We start from the raw sequence: 26,681 nt of genomic DNA, 5'->3' as shown, positions 1-26,681 counted from the left end.
GGGGTATTCCCCCCAAAAAATATTTTTGCATTAATACGTTTTCCACCCGTAGCGTTCCATCTTTCCAATATAACGTTATTATGGATTCTGCAGTTTTGCTGTTATCTAGAGGCATTCATCCCCAACCCAATGCATAGAATCATCACCTCTCAGTCCACTCAGACACCGCTCCCTGCTCCTGGCCCGCACCCTTCAAGACTGCATCACGTGTATCACTCCCCCACACACGCACGCACGCGCACACACACACACTCGCCCGCTGCTGTAGTTTCCTGGCCAGCGCCATCTTGTATACATATATCGGCTTTTAGAAAACTTTTTCTCGGGAACGGCAGCAGCTAGAAAGACGGGTGACGGCTCAAAATACTCAGAGGGACTTGGTTAGTAAGACCAGCTAGGTTTGGGAGCATTTCATTTTTTGGCTCTTGGGAGGAATACCCCTTTAATTTAACTTTCTGTTGTGCATTCAGCATGGATTTGTAGCAGATTTCCTCTACAGTCTGTAAGGGGTACTCCTGTCCTTTAAAATGTTTTATATATTGCAGCTATATAAAACATAATAAAAAATTTCTGATTTAAAAATACTTGTCTACTATCCACAGTATAGTGAGCAAGTATGATATTGTGAGGGTTCCAAACTCTGGGGATCTCTGTATCATTGGCCGACCCTAGGGGCGTAGCAAGAAATTGTACAGGCCCCCCTCAGATGCACATACTTACCTGACCAAGCGTATTTCCGAGGCATTTTTCAACCAGATCTCCGGCACATGAATGACGTTACTCATGCACCAGGGAGCTGGGAGAACGAATGCTGATGGACTGTTCTGGGAAAGGTATGTGCATGGGTGGTGAGGCCTCTTGTGGCTTGAAGTGCAATGCAGCCTGCAAACACAAGAGAGACTGACAAGGCAGGAAGCCCTGTCAGCAGGGGTGATTCTAGCCTCTCTGCTGCCCGAGGCGAACTATAGAATGACGCCCCCCCCCCCCCCCCGTCAAACCGCCCACATTATAATCCACTACTGCCCCCCCCCCCCCCACTGCTGTCCCCAATAAACATAATGTTTGGTCCCTTGCTGCACAGAGGATGTCAGGAGAGGAGGAGGCTAATCCTATAGGAGAGGTCCCAGCAGCACAGAGGATGTCAGGAGATGAGGGTGCTAATCCTATAGGAGAGGTCCCAGCAGCACAGAGGATGTCAGGAGAGGAGGGTGCTAATCCTATAGGAGAAGTCCCAGCAGCACAGAGGATGTCAGGAGAGGAGGGTGCTGATCTTTTAGGAGATGGTCCCCCTCTTCCCCCCTTATAGATGGTCCCCCTCTTCTTCCCTTATAGATGGTCCCCCTCTTCCCCCCCTTATAGATGGTCCCCTCTCCCTTATAGATGGTCCCCCTCTCCCCCCCTTATAGATGGTCCCCCTCTCCCCCCTCCCTTATAGATGGTCCCCCTCTCCCCCCTCCCTTATAGATGGTCCCCCTCTTTCCCCTCCCTTATAGATGGTCCCCCTCTTCCCCCCTTATAGATGGTCCCCCTCTTCCCCCCCCCTTATAGTTGGTCCCCCTCTTCCCTCTCTCCCCCCCCTTATAGATGGTCCCCCTCTCCCCCCCCTTATAGATGGTCCCTCTTTCCCCCCCCTTATAGATGGTCCCCCTCTTCCCTCTCTCCCCCTCCCTTATAGATGGTCCCCTTTCCCTTATAGATGGTCCCCCTCCCCCCCTTATACATGGTCCCCCTCTCCCCCCTCCCTTATAGATGCCCCCTTATAGATGGTCCCCCTCTTTCCCCCTCCCTTATAGATGGTCCCCCTCTCCCCCTTATACATGGTCCCACCTCTTCCCCCCCCTTATAGACGGTCCCCCTCCCGCCCCTCCCTTATAGATGGTCCCCCCCTTATAGATGGTCCCCCTCTTTCCCCCTCCCTTATAGATGGTCCCCCTCTCCCCCTTATACATGGTCCCCCTCTTCCCCCCCCCTTATAGACGGTCCCCCTCCCGCCCCTCCCTTATAGATGGTCCCCCCCTTATAGATGGTCCCCCTCTTTCCCCCCTCCCTTATAGATGGCCCCCCCCTTATAGATGGTCCCCCTCTTTCCCCCCTCCCTTATAGATGGCCCCCCCTATAGATGGTCCCCCTCTTCCCTCTCCCCCTCCCTTATAGATGGTCCCCCCCCTTATAGATCGTCCCCCTCTTTCCCCCCTCCCTTATAGATCGTCCCCCTCTTTCCCCCCTCCCTTATAGATGGCCCCCTTCCCCCCCCTACCTTATAGATGGTCCCCCTCTCCCCCCCCCCCCCCCCCCTGCACAGCAGATAAAACAAAAACAAAAAACAGCACACAACTCACCTGCCCTCCGTTCCCCCGTCGAGCCTCTCTGGTCTGGTCCCGGCTGATGTGCGGCTGCCCGGGGTGTCCCGTCCTGTCCCCGGCAGCGCGCGCATCACAGAGCTCCCCGTGCGCCTGTGCCTGTCACGGGGAGCTCTCTGATGCGCGCGCTGCCGGGGACAGGACGGGACACCCCGGGCAGCCGCACATCAGCCGGGGGACTAAGGCTGCATTCCCACGTTCCGTGATCCTGACGGATCACGGACGTGGAATGCATGTACTGGAGCCCCCCCGCCCCCGGGAAGTATCTGTAATGAGATGCTGTGAGCGGGGGAGACTGTATTCATAAGCGCCGCGCTGTAGTAACAGCACCGCGCGGCTGATTTAGTACAGCGCGGCGCTTATGAATACAGTCTCCCCCGCTCACAGCATCTCATTACAGATACTGCCCGGGGGGCGGGGGGGCTCCAGTACATGGTACAGTCAGGGCCGTTTTAATACATTGGTGGGCCCAGTGCACAGCCCTCAAGAGTGGGCCCCCCCTTACCTTTCTGCACATTGTATAATGTACTGAATTTGCCCCCACACTGTATCAAGAGCCCCAATACATACAGTAGTTACCTTATAACACTATTTCCACCATTCAGTGATTACATATTACATAAAAATTGCACTAAACAAAACAGAAAGATATCACCATTGATACCATTACATAATACCGCCACACCATGACCCCTATCAGTACAAGCCTATAACAGAGTGAAGTTACATCCAGTGACTCACCGGGGGCGTCTTCTCCGATCAGAGTCTGTCACCTTTTCTTTTTCTCTCCATCCAGCCTGGGCCACCTTGAAGTCTTCTCCTGGCTGTGAATCTTCTCTCCAGAATCTGCCAGACAAATATTTTAGGCTCCAACACATACAGTAGTTAGGTCCCTTGAACCCCTATACAGTAGTTACACCCCTCTGTACTCCTACATAGTTACACCCCTCTGTGCCTCCCTAGTTTTAAGGTGTCCCTGTAGTATATAGACCCTCATGTGCTCCTCCAGTTATATACAGCCCTCCTGTGCGCTCCCCCATTAGTATATAGCCCCCCTGTGCACTCTCCCCAGTAGTATATAGCCCCCTGTGCTCACCCACAATAGTATATAGCCCCCCTGTGCTCTCCCCCAATAGTATATAGCCCCCCTATGCTCTCCCACAATAGTATATAGCCCCCCTGTGCTCTCCCACAATAGTATATAGCCCCCCTGTGCTCTCCCACAATAGTATATAGCCCCCTGTGCTCTCCCCCAATAGTATATAGCCCCCCTGTGCTCTCCCACAATAGTATATAGCCCCCCTGTGCTCTCCCCCAATAGTATATAGCCCCCCTGTGCTCCCCCTCAATAGTATATAGCCCCCCTGTGCTCTCCATAATATATAGCCCCCTGTGCTCTCCCCCATAGTATATAGACCCCTGTGCTCCCCAATAGTATATAGCGCCCCTGTGCTCCCCAATAGTATATAGCCCCTGTGCTCCCCAATAGTATATAGCTAACCTGTGCTCCCCAATAGTATATAACCCCCTGTGCTCCCCCATAGTATATAGCCCCCTGTGCTCCCCCATAGTATATAGCCCCCTGTGCTCCCCAGTAGTATATAGCCCCCTGTGCTCCCCATAGTATATAGCTCCCCTGTGCTCCCCCATAGTATATAGCTCCCCTGTGCTCCCCCATAGTATATAGCCCCCTGTGCTCCCCCAAAGTATATAGCTCCCCTGTGCTCCCCCATAGTATATAGCTCCCCTGTGCTCCCCAATAGTATATAGCCCCCTGTGCTTCCCAATAGTATATAGCTCCCCTGTGCTCCCCAATAGTATATAGCTCCCCTGTGCTCCCCCATAGTGTATAGCCCCCTGTGCTCCCCCATAGTATATAGCTCCCCTGTGCTCCCCCATAGTATATAGCCCCCTGTGCTCCCCAATAGTATATAGCCCCCGTTCTCCCCCATAGTGTATAGCCCCCTGTGCTCCCCCATAGTATATAGCTCCCCTGTGCTCCCCCATAGTATATAGCCCCCTGTGCTCCCCCATAGTATATAGCCCCCTGTGCTCCCCCATAGTATATAGCCCCCTGTGCTCCCCCATAGTATATAGCCCCCTGTGCTCCCCCAAAGTATATAGCTCCCCTGTGCTCCCCCATAGTATATAGCTCCCCTGTGCTCCCCAATAGTATATAGCCCCCTGTGCTTCCCAATAGTATATAGCTCCCCTGTGCTCCCCAATAGTATATAGCTCCCCTGTGCTCCCCCATAGTGTATAGCCCCCTGTGCTCCCCCATAGTATATAGCTCCCCTGTGCTCCCCCATAGTATATAGCCCCCTGTGCTCCCCCATAGTATATAGCCCCCTGTGCTCCCCAATAGTATATAGCCCCCGTTCTCCCCCATAGTATATAGCCCCCTGTGCTCCCCAATAGTATATAGCCCCCGTTCTCCCCCATAGTATATAGCCCCCGTTCTCCCCCATAGTATATAGCCCCCCTGTGCTCCCCAATAGTATATAGCCCCCGTTCTCCCCCATAGTATATAGCCCCCTGTTCTCCCCCATAGTATATAGCTCCCCTGTGCTCCCCCATAGTATATAGCTCCCTGTGCTCCCCCATAGTATATAGCCCCCTGTGCTCCCCAATAGTATATAGCTCCCCTGTGCTCCCCAATAGTATATAGCCCCCGTTCTCCCCCATAGTATATAGCCCCCTGTTCTCCCCCATAGTATATAGCCCCCTGTGCTCCCCAATAGTATATAGCCCCCTGTGCTCCCCCATAGTATATAGCTCCCCCTCCCATATAACATTGAAAAAAACAAACACTGTTACTCACCTAGGTCCACGCGTTCCTCTTCTCTTCCCTCTTGAGGCCGCACTTCCTGCGGTCACAAGAGGCTGCACTCCCCTTACCCTCGCGCCGACGCTCCAGTGACGTCGGGCACTAGAGGGAGAGCGCGGCCTCTTGTGACCGCAGGAAGTGCGGCCACAAGAGTGACTGACAGGGAGGGAGCCAATGGCTCTCTCTCTGTCAGTGTCGCTGCTGCTGCAGCGCTGAAGCGCCGCAGCAGCAGCGGACGGGGGCAGCGGCGGACGGGGGGGCCCTGCAGGGGGCGCCATGGAGGGGTAAGTAGATTACCCATCCATGGCGCTCCCCCCTGACAGGCTGGTGGCCGGAGCCCTGTGCGACCGCACTGGTCGCACATAGCAACGGCCGGCCTGCTCGGGGGGGCCCCTTTAACCAGTGGGCCCGGTGCATGTGCACCATGTGCCCTCTGGTTAAAGCGGCCCTGGGTACAGTCAGTGGCGGATTATAATGTGGGCGGCCGCCCGAACCGCTCATATTATAATCTGCCACTGAATGCCGCCCCCATGAAGATAGCTGGTGGCGCCGCCTGAGGCAGACGATTCAGGTCGCCTCATCATTGCGGCGCCCCTGCCTGTCAGTGGTGGCAGATATGGGCAGTGTTGGACTGAAGTATATGGGGAAGAAAGAATAGAAGAAAGTCAAGATTTCCTGAAAATTGGGACACTAAGAATGAAGGTAAGAAAATGCACTTTATCCTCAGCATCCCGGCTCCATGGGAACATAACAGCAGGTTAGAAGACTAGAGTTTCCCTTAACCCCTAGACGACCCAGGACGTAGAGTTAGGTCATCTAAGTCTGTCACCAGACGACCCTGGACGTAACTCTACGTCCTGGGTGTTCCTCCGGCTATGAAGCACGCTCCGGAGCGGAGCGTGCTTCACAGCAGGTGGGGGCCGGCTGCAATCAGCAGCCAGCCCCCACCTGCTGTGAAGCACGCTCCTCACCGGTAATGACACGCTGCAGCGATCACGCTGCCGCGTGTCATTAACCCCTTAAACGCTGCGGCGTTTAAGTGTAAGTGACAGGGGGAGTCTTCGTCACTTACCGATTGGGGGTGTGACTGCGGGGGTACCGATCGGTAAAACGGACCACCGGAGGTCTCTCACCTGCCTCCGTGCGGTCCTGCACAGGCAGGCTCAATGAGCAGAGCGCCGATAACACTGATCAATGCTATGCCTATGGCATAGCAATCATCAGTGTAGAAATCCAAGTACTGTATGTACAAGTCCCCCAAAGGGACTTCAAATGTGTAAAAAAAAAAAAAAAGTTAAAAACACCAATACACTACCCCAAAGCCCCTCCCCCAATAAAAGTTGAAATCACCCCCCTTTCCCATTATATAAATAAAACATATAAAAATAAATAAATAAACATATAATACCGTAGCGTGCGTAATTGTCCGATCTATTAAAGTATAACAAGTGTCATTGAGAACGGTAAACGGCGTAGAAGAAAAGAGGGGAAAAAAGTGCGCGGATTACCAATTTTATGTTATATTATATATATAAAAAAATTCATAAAAAGTTATCAAAACGTCTGATCTTCACAAATATGGTATTAATAAAAACTAGAGATCATGGCGGAAAAAATGACACCCCATACAGCCTCATAGGTGAAAAAATAAAAACGTTATAAGCGTCACAATAGGGCCATTATATTATGGCCCAATTATAACTAATTGCCAAAAAAAAAGGATTTCATAAAAAAAAAAATATATAACATTAGAGAATCTGTGTAACCTGCATATGGTTGTGTTCGGACTGACCTATAGAATAATGGTATCATGTCGCTTTTACCATATAGTGCATTACGTAGACACAGGAACCCCCCAAACGTTACCATATTGCATTCTTTTTTACGATTTCACCTATTTATATCTTCATAAATAATATATTTGGAATTCCATCATACATGTTATGGTAAAATGAAAGACGCCATTACAAAGTACAACTATTCCTGTAAAAAACAATCACTTACATGGCTACATGGCTTGTAGATAGAAAACTGAAAGTGCTAGAGCTCTTAGAAGGGGAGGAGGGAAAAACGAAAGCGCAATGATCAAAATTTGCGCGGTCCACTGGGTCATTTTGGGCCTGGTCATCAAAGGGTTAAAGGGGTAGTGCAGCGTTATTCACTAAATAACACACATTACAAAGTTATACAGCTTTGTAATGTATGTTATGTTAGTAAATGCCCCCCCCCCCCTAGACCCGGAAGTGTGATACATTATACTCACCAGATTCGTGTCGACCTCCATCCGCTAACTTGGGACAATGATGTCATCTTCGGGAGGCCGGCCGAACCGCTCCATCCGTCCCTCATGCCGGCCCCCCTATGCCGCGCCATTAGCTACTCAGCCGCGATTGGCTGAGCATAACTGTGCTTAGCCAATCGCGGCTGAGCAGCTGATGACGCTGCAGAGGGGGGACGGATGGAGCGGTTCGGACGCCAGAGAGAGTAGTACAGCACTTGGCTCTTTCTGGCGACTCCATAGAAAATGAATAGAACCGCGGGTCAAGACCGACCAAAAGCATATACAGAGCAATACTACACCCAGCTAGCGCTGTGCAACATAACACCAGTTGCCACCACTCAGTCACCACAGATACAACCCCTGGGCGGGTATCATGCTATTCTGTTCCATTTATGTACAAACCCTTTAAGCCTCATTGACATAACGCTGCTTAGTCAGCCCTGCACCCACCCTTTCACCAGTGCAGTGTCATCAGGCAACAGTCACAATTATCACAGGATTGATCTGTGAAGCAGCCTGTACAAGGGGAAGGGAATATGTGCATTAGGCTCCTGTGCTGTGGGATATCTTTATCAAGACTAGCAGTCCTTTCTCTAGTCCTGAAAAGCAGCAGACTGCATTAAAGGGGTACCTTTTTTTTAACTTGCCAGGGAGGGGGTGGATAAAGCCTCAGCGCTGGAGCTGGGGAGGTATGTCGACTTAAAATGGTTTTTGTTTGACCCCAAATTTGGCACACAGATACATTGGGTGCCCGGGAAGGTTAGAGCGAAGGTCCCGTCCCCGCCAGATGTACAGGAGAGGAGGGGGAGGGGGAAGAGCGCCCCATAGAAATAAATGGGAAAATCTCCACACTGCACACACAGGTGATATAATTAGCGCTGCAGGTCTCAAGCAGAAACGGCAGTTGGGGGCCTCCCATAGACTCCCATTATGAGCGGGAGGCTAACGGCATTCCGCGGCGGACAATTCCATCGCGGAATTCCGCTACCTTTGCTCAGTGGGAACGGGGCCTAAGGGTGCCTTCACACCTACCGGATCCGCAGCAGATTTCAGGCTGCGAATTTGCTGCGAAATCCACTGCGGATCCAGTGTCATTCAACCCTATGACACTACATACTCGCAGTTCAGTAACTGCGAGTATGTAAATTAACCCCCTCGGCGTCCGGAGCGTAACTTACACTTACAGAGGCACTTATTATCCTGCCCGCACAGGCCGCTGTTAGATCATGGAGGCTCCCCTCCAGTGTGTACAGCGCTGTGCTGCTGCTGCCGCCGGGCACGGCTTTCTCCTCACGGTTCTGTACACTGCACACACCGCTCCAGCTTGCTTCGGGGGGCGGGGGGGGGGAGTGCAGCATGCACTGTCCAGAGCCATGAGGAGAGAGCTGGCAGCAGCAGCGCTCACGGCAGCAGCACGCTGAACACACTGGAGGGGAGCCTACACGATCTAACAGCGGTCTGTGCAGGCGGGATGATGGGTGCCTCTGTCAGTTTAAGTTACACTCCGGCCGCCAAGGGGGTTAATTTACATACATACTGTGTTTGTACCCTAACAGTGTACTGTGTATATACAGTGTATACAGTAAGTGGCTTACCTGCCGGGTAGTGGTGTTGGGGAATGTATACAGTAAGGGGGTGTTTTTGTGTGTTTGCAACTTCAGCCATAGCAACGTGCTCCTGCCTAGTGTGAATGGTGTTCTAGGAGAGCTGACCAAATTTGTCTTTTTTTTTTTTCTGTGTTACAGTAAGGGGGCGTTAGGCAGTGTATACAGCATGGGGGCTACCTGAATGGGGGAGTGTATACAGCATGGCGGGCTACTTGAAGGGGGAAGTGTATACAGCATGGGGGCTACATGCAGAGGGGAGTTTGTACAGCATGGGGACTACCTGAAGGGGGGAGTGTATACAGTATGGGGGCTACCTGCAAGGGGGAGTGTATACAGTATGGGGGCTACCTGCAAGGGGGAGTATATACAGTATGGGGGCTACCTGCAAGGGGGGAGTGTATATAACAGTATGGGGGCTACCTGCAAGGGGGGAGTGTATACAGTATGGGGGCTACCTGCAGGGGGGAGTGTATACAGTATGGGGGCTACCTGCGAGGGGGGAGTGTATACAGTATGGGGGCTACCTGCGGGGGGTGGAGTGTATACAGTATGGGGCAACCTGCAAGAAGGTGGAGAACCTGCGGGGGTGGAGTGTATACATTATGGGGGCAACCTTAAAGAAGGGGGGGCGTGTATAGAGTATGAAAGGTACTTGCGGGGGTTGAGTGTATATAGTAAAGGGACTACCTGCAAGGTAGTGTATACAGTATAGGAGTACCTGCAAGGGGGGGGGGGGAGTGTATACAGTACTGGGGCTGCCTGGAAGTGGGGTTACAGTATTAGAAACTTTGAAACCTCTTCTGTGTTGCCCTCACCAAGGATGAAAGGTAGTGCCTAAGATAGTCAGATTATGATGATGCAGAATTGTGTATTCACTTATGGGGGGAGACCCCCAAACTGTACATTACTGGTATACAGGACCCCCAAACTATACACTACAGGTATACATGACCTCCTCCAGCCACAGGTATACCGGACCTCCACTAACACTGTTAATGTATATAGCCAGGCTTAGCAAAACACTACCAATGTTGTACATAACCAGGCTGTATATAACACTGCCAATGTTGTACATAACCAGGCTGTATATAACACTGCCAATGTTGTACATAACCAGGCTGTATATAACACTACCAATGTTGTATATAACCAAGCTTTATATAACACTGCCAATGTTGTATATAACCAGGCTCTGTATATAAAACTGCCAATGTTGTATATAACCAAGCTGTATATAACACTGCCAATGTTGTATATAACTAAGCTCTGTATATAACACTGCCAATGTTGAATATAACCAGGCACTGTATATAAAACTGCCAATGTTGTATATAACCGGGCTCTGTATACAGTCTGATCACATGACATCTCAGTTTGTCTATTAGGTATTTAGGATGTTTAAAAGGGTTGTACACAAAAAAAAAAAAATTTCTTTCAAATCAACTGCTGCCATAAAGTGCCAGAGATTTGTAATTCACTTCTATTAAAAAATCCAGTACTTATCAGCTGCTGTGTGTCTGCAGGAAGTGGTGTTTTTTTCCTGTCTGACACAGTGCTCTCTGTTGCCTCCTCTGTCCATGTCAGGAACTGTCCAGAGCAGCAGCAAATCCGCATAGAAAACCTCTCCTGCTCCCCAGACTGGAAATAATACAACTTCCTGCTGGGCATACAGAAGCTGATAAGTACTGGAAGGCTTGAGATTTTTTAATAGAAGTAAATTACAAATTTCTGGCACTTTATGGCAGCAGTTGATTTAAAAGAAAATTTTTTTTGTGTACAACCCCTTTAACGTTTTTAGCTTATTTCTAATGTGCATAAGCTACAATTTACATAAACAGTGCAGAACTATCGGGGTACATAGTGTATAAAGGGGTATATAGGGCTCCTGGTGATTTCCCCTTAAACAAAAAAAAACAAGGACAAAGATTTGCCTCCTGGGCGACCTAGGAACAAATCAATTTAACACACTGACACTTTATGGCTATGTTCACACTACGTAAGTTTCCGGCCGTAGCGCGCTCCGTGAATAAGCGGCCAGAGATTTACCTGGTTTGCGTACAATGGAAAGTATACGATCTACGGCTGCACAGTTCACACTACGTACGAACTTACGCCCGGATCGTATGCTGCGCCGTAAAAAATGAACCAGACCATTGTTTCGGGACGGAAATGCTGTAACTTACGCCCGTAGCGTAACATGCGGTCCAGTACGGAGTGGTGATATCTTCATTTTTGCACTTTGATTTGCAGATCCAAAAGGTTCTGTGGGGTGTCCGGGGCTAGCCGAAGATATCCAAGTAAAAGACCGCTGTCAGATCGCTACGTACGCCGCTCGGGAAGCGTACGTAGCTTACGGGCGTACTTGCGTAAATCCCGGCCGGAGTTTTACACGTATATGTCCGGCCGGACATATACGTAGTGTAAACATAGCCTATACCCGGGCAGCGCCGGGTACATTTTCTAGTTGCTCATATTTATTCCCTTGGAGTCCTAAGGAGTCTCTTTACGCTATCCTTACAATGGTGGGACTAATTTAAATAAGATGGAAGTGCTAACTGCAACTTAAGTTTCTTTATTTTTTCCATAGATTTGAACATCCTCTTTAATTGTTTTTATCCACCCTTTCCTCGGACATAGCTAAAAAATGTTTCCCGCTCAGAGCTAGAGTAGAAATTCTTGTATCACTTCATTTTCTGGTGTAAATTATAGTAAATCTACTGGCCACACCCTTTTACTAAGTCATACCCACTATTCCCATAAGTCAGGGGCGGGGAACCTCGCAGCTCCCCTGTGATGCTCGCCGCTCTGCTGGGGAAGAAGCCGGCATACACCGCATCCTCCGGTGTCTGTGACAGCTGGCGGACACCGGAGGATGCTGTCTGTGCCGGCTTCTTCCCCAGCAGAGCGGCGCGTGTCTTTAGTCTCTTGCGGGCCGCGCGCGATGACGTCATTTCATCGCGCGCCGCCTGCAGGAGAAGACCGGCACAGAGGACCTGGGAGAGAAGAGGACCTGGACTGCGTGGGAGCGGAGGTAAGGTGAGTGGGATGTTTATTTTTTTATTTGGGGGTTAACTAGGATCCCAGGGACATGATTGATGGGGGGGGGACAACTAGGCTACCAGGGACATGACTGATGGGGGGGACAACTAGGCTACCAGGGACATGACTGATGGGGGGGACAACTAGGCTACCAGGGACATGACTGATGGGGGGGACAACTAGGCTACCAGGGACATGACTGATGGGGGGGGGACAACTAGGCTACCAGGGACATGACTGATGGGGGGGGGGACAACTAGGCTACCAGGGACATGACTGATGGGGGGGGACAACTAGGCTACCAGGGACATGACTGATGGGGGGGACAACTAGGCTACCAGGGACATGCTTGATGGGGGGGGGGAATAACTAGGCTACCAGAGACATGACTGATGGGGGGGGGGGGGAATAACTAGGCTACCAGGGACATGCCTGATGGGGGGGGGAATAACTAGGCTACCAGAGACATGACTGATGGGGGGGGGGGGGGGGAAATAACTAGGCTACCAGGGACATAACTGATGGGGGGGGGGGGGGACAACTAGGCTACCAGGGACATGCCTGATGGGGGTTAACTAGGCTACCAGGGACATGCCTGATGGGGGGGGGGGGGGAATAACTAGGCTACCAGGGACATGCCTGATGGGGGGGGGGGGGGACAACTAGGCCACCAGGGACATGACTGATGGGGGGGACAACTAGGCTACCAGGGACATGACTGATGGGGGGGGACAACTAGGCAACCAGGGACATGACTGATGGGGGGGGGACAACTAGGCTACCAGGGACATGACTGATGGGGGGATAACTAGGCCACCAGGGACATGACTGATGGGGGAGACAACTAGGCTACCAGAGACATGACTGATGGGGGGGGAATAACTAGGCTACCAGGGACATGACTGATGGGGGGGGAATAACTAGGCTACCAGGGACATGACTGATGGGGGGGGACAACTAGGCTACCAGGGACATGACTGATGGGGGGGGAATAACTAGGCTACCAGGGACATGCCTGATGGGGGTTAACTAGGCTACCAGGGACATGACTTGGGGGTTAACTAGACTACAAGGGGCATCACTGGGGGTTAACTACAATACAAGGGGCATCACTGGGGGTTAACTACAATAGCAGGGGCACTAGGGGAACAATACTATGCCTTGTCCTGGGTGCTGCAAACCCCCACTACTAACTGCCGCGCACGGTATGCGGCCCTCGAATGATTTTATTAATGCCCGACCGGCCCTCGACATGGAAAAGGTTCCCCACCCCTGCCATAAGTGTTTAGAGTGGGACAGCAATAAAAGTCGCTGGTTTGGATTCCTGTGGATTATGACGTCATGAAATAGTAATGACAGAAGAAACAAATATAATTAAAGGGGTAGTGCGGTGTAAAACATTTTTCTCCCATTCTGACCCTTTGCTAAAGTTATACATACCCCCCATATGCTTCCTGTACCAGAATGGTCGTTTTCCCTGACTTTGAGCCCCCTCTCCAGCTGCACAGGAAGTCCTGTAGTTCTGAAAATCTCTCTGACTGTCGTCACATAGATTACCCTGTCCTCCATGTTGTGCCAAACGTCAGAGAAGGTGGAATGTGACTAGGCGGTGCTGGCAGTGAGACAGTCTCTTCTTATTGGTCCCCTTCAGGGCTAATTTAAATATGTGGGCGTATGAATTCTTATTGGTGTAGTAATAGTGAGCAGCAGCCAGATTCTAACCCACGTAGAATAGCTGACTGCTAATGTCTCTAATGTGATCTCCCTGTATGTACATACAAGCTCTTCTGGATTACAGCGTCCTCCTGGTGTAGTAGAGATGAGTTTAAGTATAGTGCTGCCATGGTCCTGGAGGTAATTTTGCTCCAGGAGCATGGCAGCACCCCTGGATGCCTGGATGGGGGGGCAGAGTGATGGATGTCCCAGCCAGCGGGGGCTCTTGAGGGGGGGGTGTGGCATCCAGGGGAAGTTCGGCAGGGGGCAGAGTGATGTCCCTGAATGCACATATAAGCTCTGGATTACAGCATCTCCCTGATGATGTAGCAGAGCTGAGTTTCACTACGGTGCTGCCATGCTCCTGGAGCAAAATTACCTCCAGGACCATGGCAGCACTATACTTAAACTCATCTCTACTACACCAGGAGGACGCTGTAATCCAGCAGAGCTTGTATGTACATACAGGGAGATCACATTAGAGACATTAGCAGTCAGCTATTCTACGTGGGTTAGAATCTGGCTGCTGCTCACTACTACTACACCAATAAGAATTCATACGCCCACATATTTAAATTAGCCCTGAAGGGGACTGCCAGCACCGCCCAGTCACATTCCACCTTCTCTGACGTTTGGCACAAGATGGAGGACAGGGAAATCTATGCGATGACAGTCAGAGAGATTTTCAGAACTACAGGACTTCCTGTGCAGCTGGAGAGGTGGCTCAAAGTGAGGGAAAACGACCATTCTGGTACAGGAAGCATATGGGGGGGTATGTATAACTTTGGCAAAGGGTCAGAATGGGAGAAAAATGTTTTAAACTGTACAACCCCTTTAAATGAAAACACACAGGTTTATTAACCCCCTTGTGGTGTCCCTTCACGGGTGTTTCTATCGGTTACACCCTTCGTAAAAGCCTGTACTTATTGTAAGCCATTGGTGATGAAGTAAGTGATAAAGTTTTGCCACTGGATGCCGCTATTACAGATGTGTGTATTTAGATGCTGCACAGCTGAAGTATGAAAAGGGTTTTTGTTTATTTGTGTGTCACATGGATCTGTGAACCTATAGGAGTCTCTTCTGTCCTATCATCTCTCACTTTACTTCTTCTTACACAATCTTCACCCACTCACAGTGCCCTTTAGATACGCTGGAGATAGGAAGTCACATGGGTAGAGGAAGTGTGAAGTTCTTTTGTGTTGGATGTTGTAGGGGAAGGATGCAAGCTAGAAAGCTTCCCACAGTGGTCCCTTTGGGCCCTGGCCCTCTGCCAGGTCACATGACCCTACTGGGTCAGTCTTAGTCACTTCCCCATATGGGTAGGAAGCAAGACAAGACACAGTTAACAGTTTCTGCTCAGTTTGCTCTTCAAAACACTATGCAGTGTTAAACTCCTACAGGAAAAGGATAAGTCAGAGATCTCAACCTACGCCGTGGACTAGGAGAGCCACAGTGCAGAACAGTATCCACATAAAAGCTAAAGAAGCTAGGTACTGATCCGGATAGAGCAAAGTTGCTAAGAGCCTAGGAACTCTATCTCGCAGCTAGTTGTCAACAGGGAACCCTCAGCATTCCGCTCATCCCAGGTTACAGGATCTGGGGCTTGTGTCACCCTAGGAGGACGGTTCAGCTGACACTGTAGGGCATAAGGCGGTGCGAAGACCCAAAGGTCAAAACACAGACACAAGTATTCTCTTCTTCTAAAGTATTCTTCTACCTCATCCTCCAACATCCCGGCAGAGCACAGTACTACTTGGGTTAGGACTCTCACAACATCGTCCTCTGTGCTCCTTTGATTTGTTGTATCTCTTAACATGCAACTCAACACGACTATACTCTTCACTATTCTATCACAGCAACTGGATCCTGTATTACTAAGTGTCCTACTGAGTATTATCAAGAATTTTATCAAGAGAAACGTATCCTGTCTATGCACTGCTGTATATTCTGCTGCACTTTGGTACTTCTAAAGTAAATAAGAAATTATTTATGATAAAGAGACTCTGTGATTCTTTGCCCCACACCGACACAGTGTACACTACATCCTTGGGACATTTCCTATTTCTGTGGGTGGCGGTACTGATAGTCCGGGAGGGTCACGACACCACTCCGGCCCACTGTGATAACATCTCAAGGGACCCTGTAGCAACCCGGCAGGTCACTGACCACAGGGGAACAAGGTGTAACCGGAACTTTAAATTAAAAGCAGGTGTGCCACCATAGCTGTGTGCCCAACCGGCACTGGAGTCACGACACAACATCTCAAGGTCCGGCTACATCTCAGCCAACCAACACAGAAGTAGCATCACACCTCATCGTCTAGCAAGTGACCAGCCGTTCCTCCGACATAACACCTCAGGGGGAATACCACACCTTCATGTCAGCAATACGTAGAAATATGTTCCTGCTGCACATACAAAGTGCAGTGAGAGTGGCCCCGCACACATCAGTGGCCCGGGAGCTTAGAATAATGAGAGGCAGCGGTGTGGTCTCCCACCACGGGTGTTACTGTTATATACATCCTTCGTAAAAGTCTGTACTTGTTGTACTTGTGTGGGGATGAAAGTAGTACTAAAGTTTCGCCACTAGATGTCGCTCTATTAATTATGTGTATTTGGAAGCTGCACAGCTGAAGTGTCTAAAGGGTTATTGTTTTTCTATGTGTTACACAAATCTGCAGACCAATAGGAATCCGTTCTTCTTCTCTTCTATCAGCTCTGTCTTTGCTTCTTCTGTTACACTCTTCACCCACTCATAACGCATGTTAGTTACGCTAGGGAAGGAAGTCACATGGGTGGAGGACGTACATGGGTCTTTCGTATTGGACATTTTGGAGGAAGGACGCAAGCTAGATAACTCTCCACAGTGGTCCTATCTGGGCCCTGGCCCTCTGCTAGGTCCCCTACCAAGTCAGTCTTTGCTAGAACCTCATGTGGGTAGGAAGCAAGACAAGACAGCAAACAGTTTTCTTACCAGTAACACTACATAGCACTATGCACTGTTAAACCCCTTCTAAGAGAGGACAAGTCAGAGACAACCTCAACCCACGCCATGGACAAGGAGTGTCACAGAGCAGGACAATATCCACAACAAAAGCCAAAGAGCCAAGAACTGATCTAGATAGAGCAAAGTTGCGCAAAGCTTAGGAACTCTATCTCGCAGTGTGGGTGTCAGCAGGGAACCCTAAGCATTCCGCTCATTCCAGGTAACAAGGTCTGGGGCCTGTGTCACCCTCTAGAAACGTTCAGCCGAGTCTAGTGGGCATAATGTGTTGTGAAGACTAATCAAAGGTCAATACACGGGCACAGGTGTTCTCTTCGTCGTCTTCTTCCAAGTATTCTTCCTCATCCTCCAACATCCCGGCAGAGTACAGTATTTCTTGGGTTGAGACTCTCACGACCTCCTCCTCTCTGCCACTCTTTGTATAACTCAGCACACTACTCAGTCGGCACGATTGTATCCTACACAGCATTCCTATTACAGATTTGTTTGCTGTATTGTCAAGTATTTGTCTGGAACTACTGTCAAGTGTAATATCAAGTGCTTTATCAAAAGAAACATTGTGATCGTGTAACCTTGCCTCAAACATGTATCTTCTTAGTAAAACAAGCTTATTTTAGTAAAAGAGACTCTGATCTTTTTCTTTCCATCGACACAGTATACCACACAGCCTTGGGACACTTCCCCTTTCTGTGGGTGGCGGTTACGATAGTCCGGGAGGGTCACTACACCACTCTGGCCATTTGTGATCACATTAACCCAAGGGCAGTCCAGCAGGACACCGACCACAGGAGAAAAAGGTACAACCGGCCTTGTAAAATAAAAACAGCCATGCCGTCTCAAAGTAACACCCCAAGGTCCAGTTGTATCTCGGCCAACAACCTCCCGTGTGGAGTCACACTTCACCATCTGGCAAGTGACCGGCGCTCCTCCAATATCACATCACCCCGGGGGTACACAACAGCTGCGTCTCATTAATCCCTTAACGCTGCGATCTATATCGATCAAGGCAATAAAGGGACTCAGTGACATCGCATGTACTGACGGGCGGGGGTAGCCTCTTACCTCCGACCTGTTGGTTCAGCGTTCTATGCATAGAGTCTGCTCTCAGGCTCTCACTGATCTATGCTATGCTATGGCATGTTTAACTGTGAAAAAAGGGTAAAAAAAAAAAAAAAAAGTTTTTAAAAGTATTTAAAAAACCCTTATACCCCGCCCCCAATAAAAGTTTAATATACCCCCTTGCCTATTATAAAAATAAAAATATATATAAAAAAAAAAAAAAATATATATATATATATATATATATATATATATATATATATATATATATATACGTATTCTGTAGCATGCGGAATTGTCCGATCTATTAAGATATTACATTATTCTTCCCGCCTGGTGAACGGCGTAAGCAAAAAAAACACACCAGGATTGCAGATTTTTTAAAATTATTAAAGGGGAACTTCGGATAAGAAAAATTAGTTTTCTATTAAAAGTACATTAAAAGTTATATAGATGTGTCTATACAATGTATTACTGTATCTGTACAGTTCTGCCACACTGGTAGCTGATAGAGATCCAGGAAGTGAAAAAAAATAGCCCCTGTACCAACTCATATTGTCAAAATCTTACATGCCTCTGTCTCACATTGTGTGTGTTTGCTGATGATGCATACAGGGGGCAGGGCGTGATGTCACAGGTGGCTTGGCTGGATAACCCAATCCCCTGACTGGTTCACCATCTCTAACCAGCTAGAAGCAGCTGCTGCACTAATTTTATTGATTGTAATGGGTGGGGACTGTGATGATCACTTCACAGAAAGCATTGCATTCTGGGAAATGCCAAATCAGGAAGAACAGAAACACAAAACAGAGCAACCCCCCCCCCCCCCCCCCCCCCCCCCCCCCCAAACAAATGGGATAGACAGGTAAGTAATTCTTTATGCTTCTGAAGAAGTTTAATTTTTTAACCTCTACCTGGAGTTCCCCTTTAATAAAAAGCGATCAAAATTTGTTACACCAATATGATATTAACCCTTAGAGGATCGGACCAATTTAAATTTTTACATTTTCGTTTTTTCCTCCTTGTGCCTAAAAGGCCATAGCACTTGCATTTTGTCACCTAGAAACCCACATGAGCCCTTATTTTTGGGCCACTAATTGTACTTTGCAATGACAGGCTGGAGTTTTTCATAAAGTACACTGCGAAAGCAGAAAAAAATTTAATGTGTGGTGGAATTGGAAAAATAAAAACACATTTTTTTATTTGGAGGGTTTTGTTTTTACGCCGTTCGCCCTGGGATAAAACTGACTTGTTATATATGTTCCTCAAGTCGTTACGATTACAACGATATGTAACGTATAATTAGGGGTGGGCGATATTGGCCTAAATGAATATCGCGGTTTATCGCATATGTAGCTGCGGTAACGATAATTGGATGATAACTATGACATGCCTCTTTGTAAGCCACACCCCTTTTACAAACCACACCCACTCGGCCGTGCCAAACTGGTGATAGTTTGTTTCAATAAAGTTTAAAAAAGTACAGTAACTCAATGAGCAGCAACCCAAGCTAGGTACACACTACAGGACATGTATATACAGGTATACAGCATACAGCTATGTGCACACTACAGGACCTGTATATACAGCATACAGCTATGTGCACACTACAGGACGTGTATATACAGGTATACAGCATACAGCTATGTGCACACTACAGGACGTGTATATACAGGTATACAGCATACAGCTATGTGCACACTACAGGACGTGTATATAAAGGTATACAGCATACAGCTAGGTACACTACAGGACATGTACATACAGATATACAGCATACAGCTATGTGTATATACAGGTATACAGCATACAGCTATGTGCACACTACAGGAAGTGTATATACAGGTATACAGCATACAGCTATGTGCACACTACAGGACGTGTATATACAGGTATACAGCATACAGCTATGTGCACACTACAGGACGTGTATATACAGGTATACAGCATACAGCTATGTGCACACTACAGGACGAGTATATACAGCATACAGCTATGTGCACACTACAGGACGTGTATATACAGGTATACAACATACAGCTATGTGCACACTACAGGACGTGTATATACAGGTATATAGCTATGTACTATAGGTACCCAGAGTATATATGATGGGTATATAGTATATACAGGTGACAGTACAGGGACGTACATTATAGGGGGCTGTAGATGGCACTGCACTGAAGATATCTATCTGTCTCTATCTACCTACCTACCTGCCTATCTATCTACCTACCTGCCTATCTATCTACTTATCTATCTCCTATCTATCTATCTACTTATTTATCTATCTACTTATCTATCTATTCTATCTATCTATTCTATCTATCTATCTATCTATCTATCTATCTATCTATCTATCTATCTATCTCTATCTATCTATCTATCTCCTATCTATCTATCTATCTCCTATCTATCTCCTATCTATCTATCTCCTCTACTATACGGGGAGGCGGGCAGGGGTGTATGGGTTTACGGGGAGGCGGGCAGGGGTGTATGGGTGCACGGGGAGGCGGGCAGGGGTGTATGGGTATACGGGGAGGCGGGCAGGGGTGTATGGGTATACGGGGGAGGCGGGCAGGGGTGTATGGGTATACGGGGGTGCGGGCAGGGGTGTATGGGTATATGGGGGGGGTGGGCAGGGGTCTATGAGTATACAGCGAGCTGCATGCTGGGACCTGTAGTTTCCTCAGTCACAGTACAGGGCTGTAACATAGGAGGAATGGATGGGCTGCAGCAGCCAATTATTCCTCCTATGTTACAATCCTGCACTGTTACTGAGGGGACTACATGAGAGCCTCCCCCACATGCTGCTCCTCCACCTGCAGCTCTGACCTGCCTCCCTGCACACACAGGACATTAACATGTGCAGCGCTCGCCGAGGGGGGGGGGGGGTTTGGGGGACCGGCACCAGTCCTGTCCGAGCGCCCTTCTCCTCCGGCCGGCGAGCGCTGCACATGTTAATGTCCTGTGTGTGCAGGGACGCCGGACGGGACGGGGGAAGGGCTGTGCACTCAGGAATATTCTCCCCTGGACCCTGCTGCTCCTCCACTTCCCGCGCGCACACCGGCGTCCCTGCACAAACCGCTTGCGGGACGTCGAGCGCTGCACGTTAATGTCCTGTGTGTGCAGGGACGCCGGACGGGACAAATACTGCGGGACGGGCCTCGGACGGGACAGGGGGAGGGCGGGCGCTCAGACTGGACCGGTGCGGGGGGGAGGGCTGTGCACTCCGCCATTCTCACCTGGGCCCTGCTGTTCCTCCACCTCCCGCTCTGATTCCGGCGTACCTGCACATAACGTGCAGCGCTCACGTTGGGCCGCGAGTTTGCGTGCAGGAGCTCTCTGGGAAATGCAAAATTACCGCAGATACCGTCCTGGCTAAGTTGAGGTCGGTTAACCGACGCCAGTGACGGTATCGGTATTTTTGCGGTATACCGCCCAGCCCTACGTATAATTATTTTATCTGATGGCTTTTTAAAACTTCAAACCATTGTTAACAAATATACTGTATGTTCCTTAAAATCGCTCTATTACCATGCTTATAGCGCTTTTATTAGTGATGAGCGAACATGCTCGTCCGAGCTTGGTACTTGTTCGAGTATTAGGGTACTCGTTACTAGGACGAGCATCTTGCGATACTTGAGAAAATCTCATCATCCGTTTCTTGTAAGTTTGGGCGCAATTTCTCAGCCAATAAACATGCAGTAGACTCCAGATCAGATGACCCGCCATATAAAAAATTGCGGTCGCCAGTGCGCACTTCAGACGGATGCTGGAAGAGATTAGGGACAGAGCTGCTGCTTGTGAGGAAGAGCGTTAGGAAGGGAATAAGTGTTCCAGTAGGCAGGGAATACTAGCGAAACAACCAAACAGCCTTTGTAAGGGCTTCAAATCGTTTTTTAATTTGTATTACTACAGACTGCTGGCTGGGACTTGCAGTGCAGCTACCACGATTTCAGCAGCACATTTTGGTGATTGCCTGCTGGCATAAAGGGGACATTAGGTGTGGCATACAGACCCCTAAGAAGTGCTCAGTACTCTTTTATGATTTTGTGGCTGGTGGTGCTGCTGGCGTAGAATGTATTGCTGTGATTTGTAGTACACCTGCATAGAACTTAACTGCTCATTGTCCTATGTAACAGGTGCCATAGACCACTGCCCACCACTTACACACAGACTCTATGTACTCCAAATACTAGTGTGACACTGACCACCAGTATATTTGCCGATTTCTGTATTTCTTACTCTAAGGAATATCAAAGCTCGCTACTGATTGCCCAGTGTAAGGGGGTGTCACACAGTAGTGTATAGCTGCAGGCACCACCAGATTGTATACCAAAGCGTTCCAAAAACTAGTGGGACCACTAGTATATTTGCTGAATTCTGTATTTACTACTCAAGGCATATCTAAGCTCAGTAGTGATTCCCACCGCCATGCTGTGTCAGGCTAAATTTTGGGCTGCTTCATATGCTACCTCTGTTTTAATGGTTCACTATGTTCTCACCGTCATGCTGTGTCAGGCTAAATTTCGGGGTGCTTCATATGCTACATCTGTTTTAATGGTTCCCTGTGTTCTCACTGCCATGCTGTGACAGGCTAAGTTTTTGGGTGGTTCATATGCCTACCTCTGTTTTAACCAGGCTGTTGCCCAGAATTTGGCATAATGGTGCGATTAGGCAGCTTCAGAGGCATCCATGCATGCTGCCCCTGCTGTTTCTTGTCCATTTCCGTGGTGTTTCCATCATTTTCTGAGGTTGACAGGTTTTCACACGACCTTCCCTCTACCGAACTTGGGTCCCCTGCAAAAATGCTCGAGTTTCCCATTGACTTCAATTGGACTTCAATCGTTACTCGAGTATCGGGAAATATTCGTCTCGAGTAATAAGCACCCGAGCATTTTAGTACTCGTTCATTAATAGCTTTTATCCTTTGGTCCATGGGGCTGTGTGAGGTGTCGTTTTTTGCGCCATGATTTGTACTTTCTATCAGTACCTTGATTGCGCATATGCAACTTTTTGATAGCTTTTTAATACAATTTTTCTGGATTTGATGCAACCAAAAATGTGCAATTTTGCACTTTGGGATTTTTTTGTACTTACGCCGTTTACCGTGCGAGATCAGGAATGTGATAAATTAATATTTTTAACATGATAATTGATATAATAACATGATACAAAACATGTTTATTTATTTTTATTTATAACATGCAAAAAGGGGAGTGATTCAAACTTTTGTTAGGGGAGGAGGGGGACTTCTAATATAAGTACACTGATCTCTCATTGAGATCTATGCAATATAGTTATACTGCATAGAGCAATGAGATCGGCACTCTATTGCTTTCGGCTGCTGTAGCCAAGGAATAGGCTGAAAGAAGTATTTAGATGCAGCTGTCAACTTTGACAGCTGCATCTGAATACTTAATTAGTGGGCACGGCGATCGGACCGTGCCTGCTAATAGCCGCAGTCCTGGGCTACAAGCGTCACCCTGGACCGCAGAGGTTCAGAGCTGAAGTCCTCTAGGCGACCCAGGACGTACGGGTATGCCCAGAGTCTTCTAGGGGTTAATATAAACTAGAGATCATGGCACAAGAAATGACACCCCAACCAGCTCTGTAAGTGGAAAAATAAAAGCGCTATGGCTCTTAGAAGGAGGAGAGGAACATTGCATTAATTTGACCTGGACTTTTGTGCATCAAAAGGCTCAGTCTTGAAGGGGTAAAGAACTTTATTAGAACAGAGTTTAGGTTTTTTTTCAAGGAGCATTTACAAAGATGTTAGCTGCATTGCACCTGGACCTGCACGATGTAGCAGACTCGGCCTGCTAATATCGACAAACTGCAACCACTAAGGGTTGTGTCCACTACCGCCCTTTCAGGAGCCCCCTGGATAATAGGCATAGGTTCTGTATTTTATTAAATGATAGAGCCCTTGGCTCTTCTGGCCCCAGCGGAGAGTAAATTTCTGATTTAACCCCTTCCTGCATAAGGAAGTATCCATACATCCTGCAACAGGTGGGGGAGTTCAGAGAGGGGTAACGCCATGACCCCGCGCTAAAGCGTGTGGCTCCTGGCTGCTATTAGCAGCCAAGGACCCCAGGCATTAGCCGTCATGCCGGATAGCCGCACCCAACTAATAAACCATTTACATGCAGCTGTCAAAGCTGAAAGCGGCATTTAAATGGCTATAAACCAGCCATCCCTGGTGTCTACTAGCTCTGTGAATAGGCCGGCCCAATGATTCAGTTAACCCGCCACTGGCATCCACATCACTATCGTAGGTGCCGACCATGATGCTGGATGCTTCCTGCCATAGAGGAGCCAGCATACTAGGCTGCAACCCAGCCATCCCCCTAGGACGCTGGTATGTAAGTCATGGACGGCACATGCAGCTGTAATGTGGACGCTTCTCTCCCTAAACTTTTGACAGGCTGCTGCCTGCATTCCACTGCAACGTTTGTGGGTTCTTCTGGGGTTTGAGATGTGACGTGGCAGGCCCACTTAGCCATTCACATCTGTGGTGCCCCACATCTGTCACTAAATGGATACGTGCGCTTGCTATGTCGCTTCTCAAACACTGGGAACCAGACGCACTCCGGGGACTGGAATAGCGGAAAGCAGTAAGCAGTTTGGGGAGATAAGTAGATTTGTGGGTTTTTTCCCCTTCCCGGGCATTCTGAAAAAGGGGCCAGACAACCTCTCTAACTTCTTGTCTGTTCAGGGAGACCGCAGCATCTATAGTTAACTGCTGGGACCTGCTGTGGATGGCACGGGCACAACTGTGCCTGTTTCATCCGAGGATGTACCAGCATGAACGCTCCGCAAAAATGGCTGTGGTTGTCCTGTGGAAGGGGGTTAAGGTTATGTTCACACATTGTATGAACATACGCTAAGGGTGTATTTGAGTTACTCTGGGAAAACTGAATACATGAGTTACCCCCAATGTGTTTGGAGTCTCAATTTCAGCACCATGGGGGGGGGGGAATAAACCAAAAAAGAGAATTACTGGGTCTAAAAGTTTTAAAAATAATTTTTGAAAGTTCTTATTTCCTTTCCTTTCACCGACCTAAACTATTACCCCACTTTTCCCCGTTTATTTCTTTTTTTTTCCAAAGGGAGATGAATAGCAGTCCCCTGCGTAGGTGGAGCAGTCGTGTGTCTGTGTGACCAACACATCATTAAATAAATGTGAGGGGGAAACCCCTTTTAAGACTTGATCTAACCATTTAGTTTTTTTCTGCCTCACAGTCTAAAGGCCCTATTCCACCAACAGATCTGACGACAGATTATCTGCCAAAGATTTGAAGCCAAACCCAGGAGTGGATTTGAAAAGAGGAGAAATCCAGTCTTTCCTTTATGACCTGTTTTCTGTTTATAGTCTGTTCCTGGGTTTGGCTTCAAATCTTTGGCAGATCATCTGTCGTCAGATCTGTTGGTGGAATAGGGCCTTAAGAACCATAACGCTTATATTTTTTTTTTCATCAGCAGGGCTTTTTTTTGCAGGACCAACTGTACTTTGTAACAAAGCCAATTTTGGCCTTAAAGAGTAACCTTCATAAAACGTCAAATAACTTTTGACATGTCATATGCTTCAAAAATATAGTGCTTTACAGTATAGATGAAGATTTTTAATGCCAAAACTTGCATCAATAGCCAAGTCATTCATCTCAACTCCTGACAAAGTATGTGTTTCACTTGCTTGAGACAAAACTAAACAGCAAAAGCATCTCAGGGAATGAAAATCAACATCTGCAGAAGTCCATGGGATCCAGACGAGACAGACATTGCTGAAAAAGTATTTTCATCCAATATTAAAATAATCATTATATTTATAATTCTGTTGGTTTGACTATTTACTTTAAAGCCTGTGAAAATAGAGGGATTAGACAAAACCCTATAAGTAAACCTAAAAATTCAATGACCTCATGAAAACTTTGCTTCAAATCCATTGTGGTGATGTACAGAGGTTAAAGTGTCACTGTCGTTATAACTTTCAAAATCAACAGTAAATGTGATCTAAAGCAAGTTTACAAGCAATTTACATTCATTATTTTATTTTCTTGCTATCATGGGAAACACGGCACTTCCTTTTTTCTGCCTTTTTTTTTTTTTTTTCTCAAAAAATAGGAAGCAGTCAGAAAACAGGAAGTCCAGTGTTTCCCAGGCCATCTGAGCGCTCACAGAGAAGGCAGTCATGTGACTGACGGACACTTTGAGCCGTGACACTCTGTACTGGCCGGAATTCCTGTGTTTAGTCTCTTTTTTTTCTCAACCAGCACAAGTCAGAAAATCTACCTTTAGGAGACTGGACCTGGATTTTTGGTAAGTTCGGCTTTGTTTTACAACATGATACCAAAGAAAATAGTGAATGTATATTGTAAACTTGCTTTATTTCACATCTACTGTTGGTTTAGATTTTGAAAGTAACACTTTGAACTATACAAACTGCATGACTGTTCACAAACTTCTTTACCCAACTGTATAATAACTGTGCCATGTGTTGAATATAGCTGAATATTTGTAGGAATTTCTCCCAAAACAAGGGAAACCAAGGAAGTGAAAACTAAAATGGTTATAATGTACATAGACTAATATTTTCTCTGCAGTGTGTTAGGCATTGATGTACAGTAAATCATGATTATAAATCAGTAATGTATGCCACATCTTCACATTTATTCCACATGATTGATTAACATTTCAGTCAACAAGTAAATAAATACTTTTAGGAAAATACAGGATGCCCAAACTCAACATATGTTTCTTATTCCTCAAAGCATTGTCTTGGCCTAAAA

The 26,681-nt window shown here is 47.9% G+C and overlaps 1 protein-coding gene and 1 long non-coding RNA gene across 5 annotated transcripts in view; one reads left to right on the top strand and one right to left on the bottom strand.

Annotated features, from left to right (window-relative positions):
* LOC138783614 (uncharacterized) overlaps positions 1 to 26,681 on the top strand; it is a 29,539-nt gene that overhangs the window by 429 nt on the left and 2,429 nt on the right. The window contains exon 1 of one of the 2 annotated variants that reach the window (XR_011361722.1): positions 14,478 to 14,599. The exons of the other annotated variant lie outside the window; for it this stretch is intronic. This is a non-coding gene — a long non-coding RNA (uncharacterized lncRNA). Of the gene's footprint in view, positions 1 to 14,477; positions 14,600 to 26,681 lie in introns of those variants that run through there. 2 annotated transcript variants of the gene reach the window in all.
* DDC (dopa decarboxylase) overlaps positions 26,528 to 26,681 on the bottom strand; it is a 101,536-nt gene continuing 101,382 nt past the window's right edge. For all 3 annotated transcript variants that reach the window (XM_069958524.1, XM_069958523.1, XM_069958525.1), the window contains one exon: positions 26,528 to 26,675. The gene's annotated coding sequence lies outside the window, so the exon portion shown is untranslated. The remainder of the gene's footprint in view (positions 26,676 to 26,681) is intronic.

This window comes from Dendropsophus ebraccatus, chromosome 2, assembly GCF_027789765.1.
Source record: "Dendropsophus ebraccatus isolate aDenEbr1 chromosome 2, aDenEbr1.pat, whole genome shotgun sequence".
Taxonomy (NCBI): domain Eukaryota; kingdom Metazoa; phylum Chordata; class Amphibia; order Anura; family Hylidae; genus Dendropsophus; species Dendropsophus ebraccatus.
The sequence above is the reverse complement of the archived record's forward strand: the minus strand, read 5'-3'. Positions and strand labels throughout refer to the sequence as shown.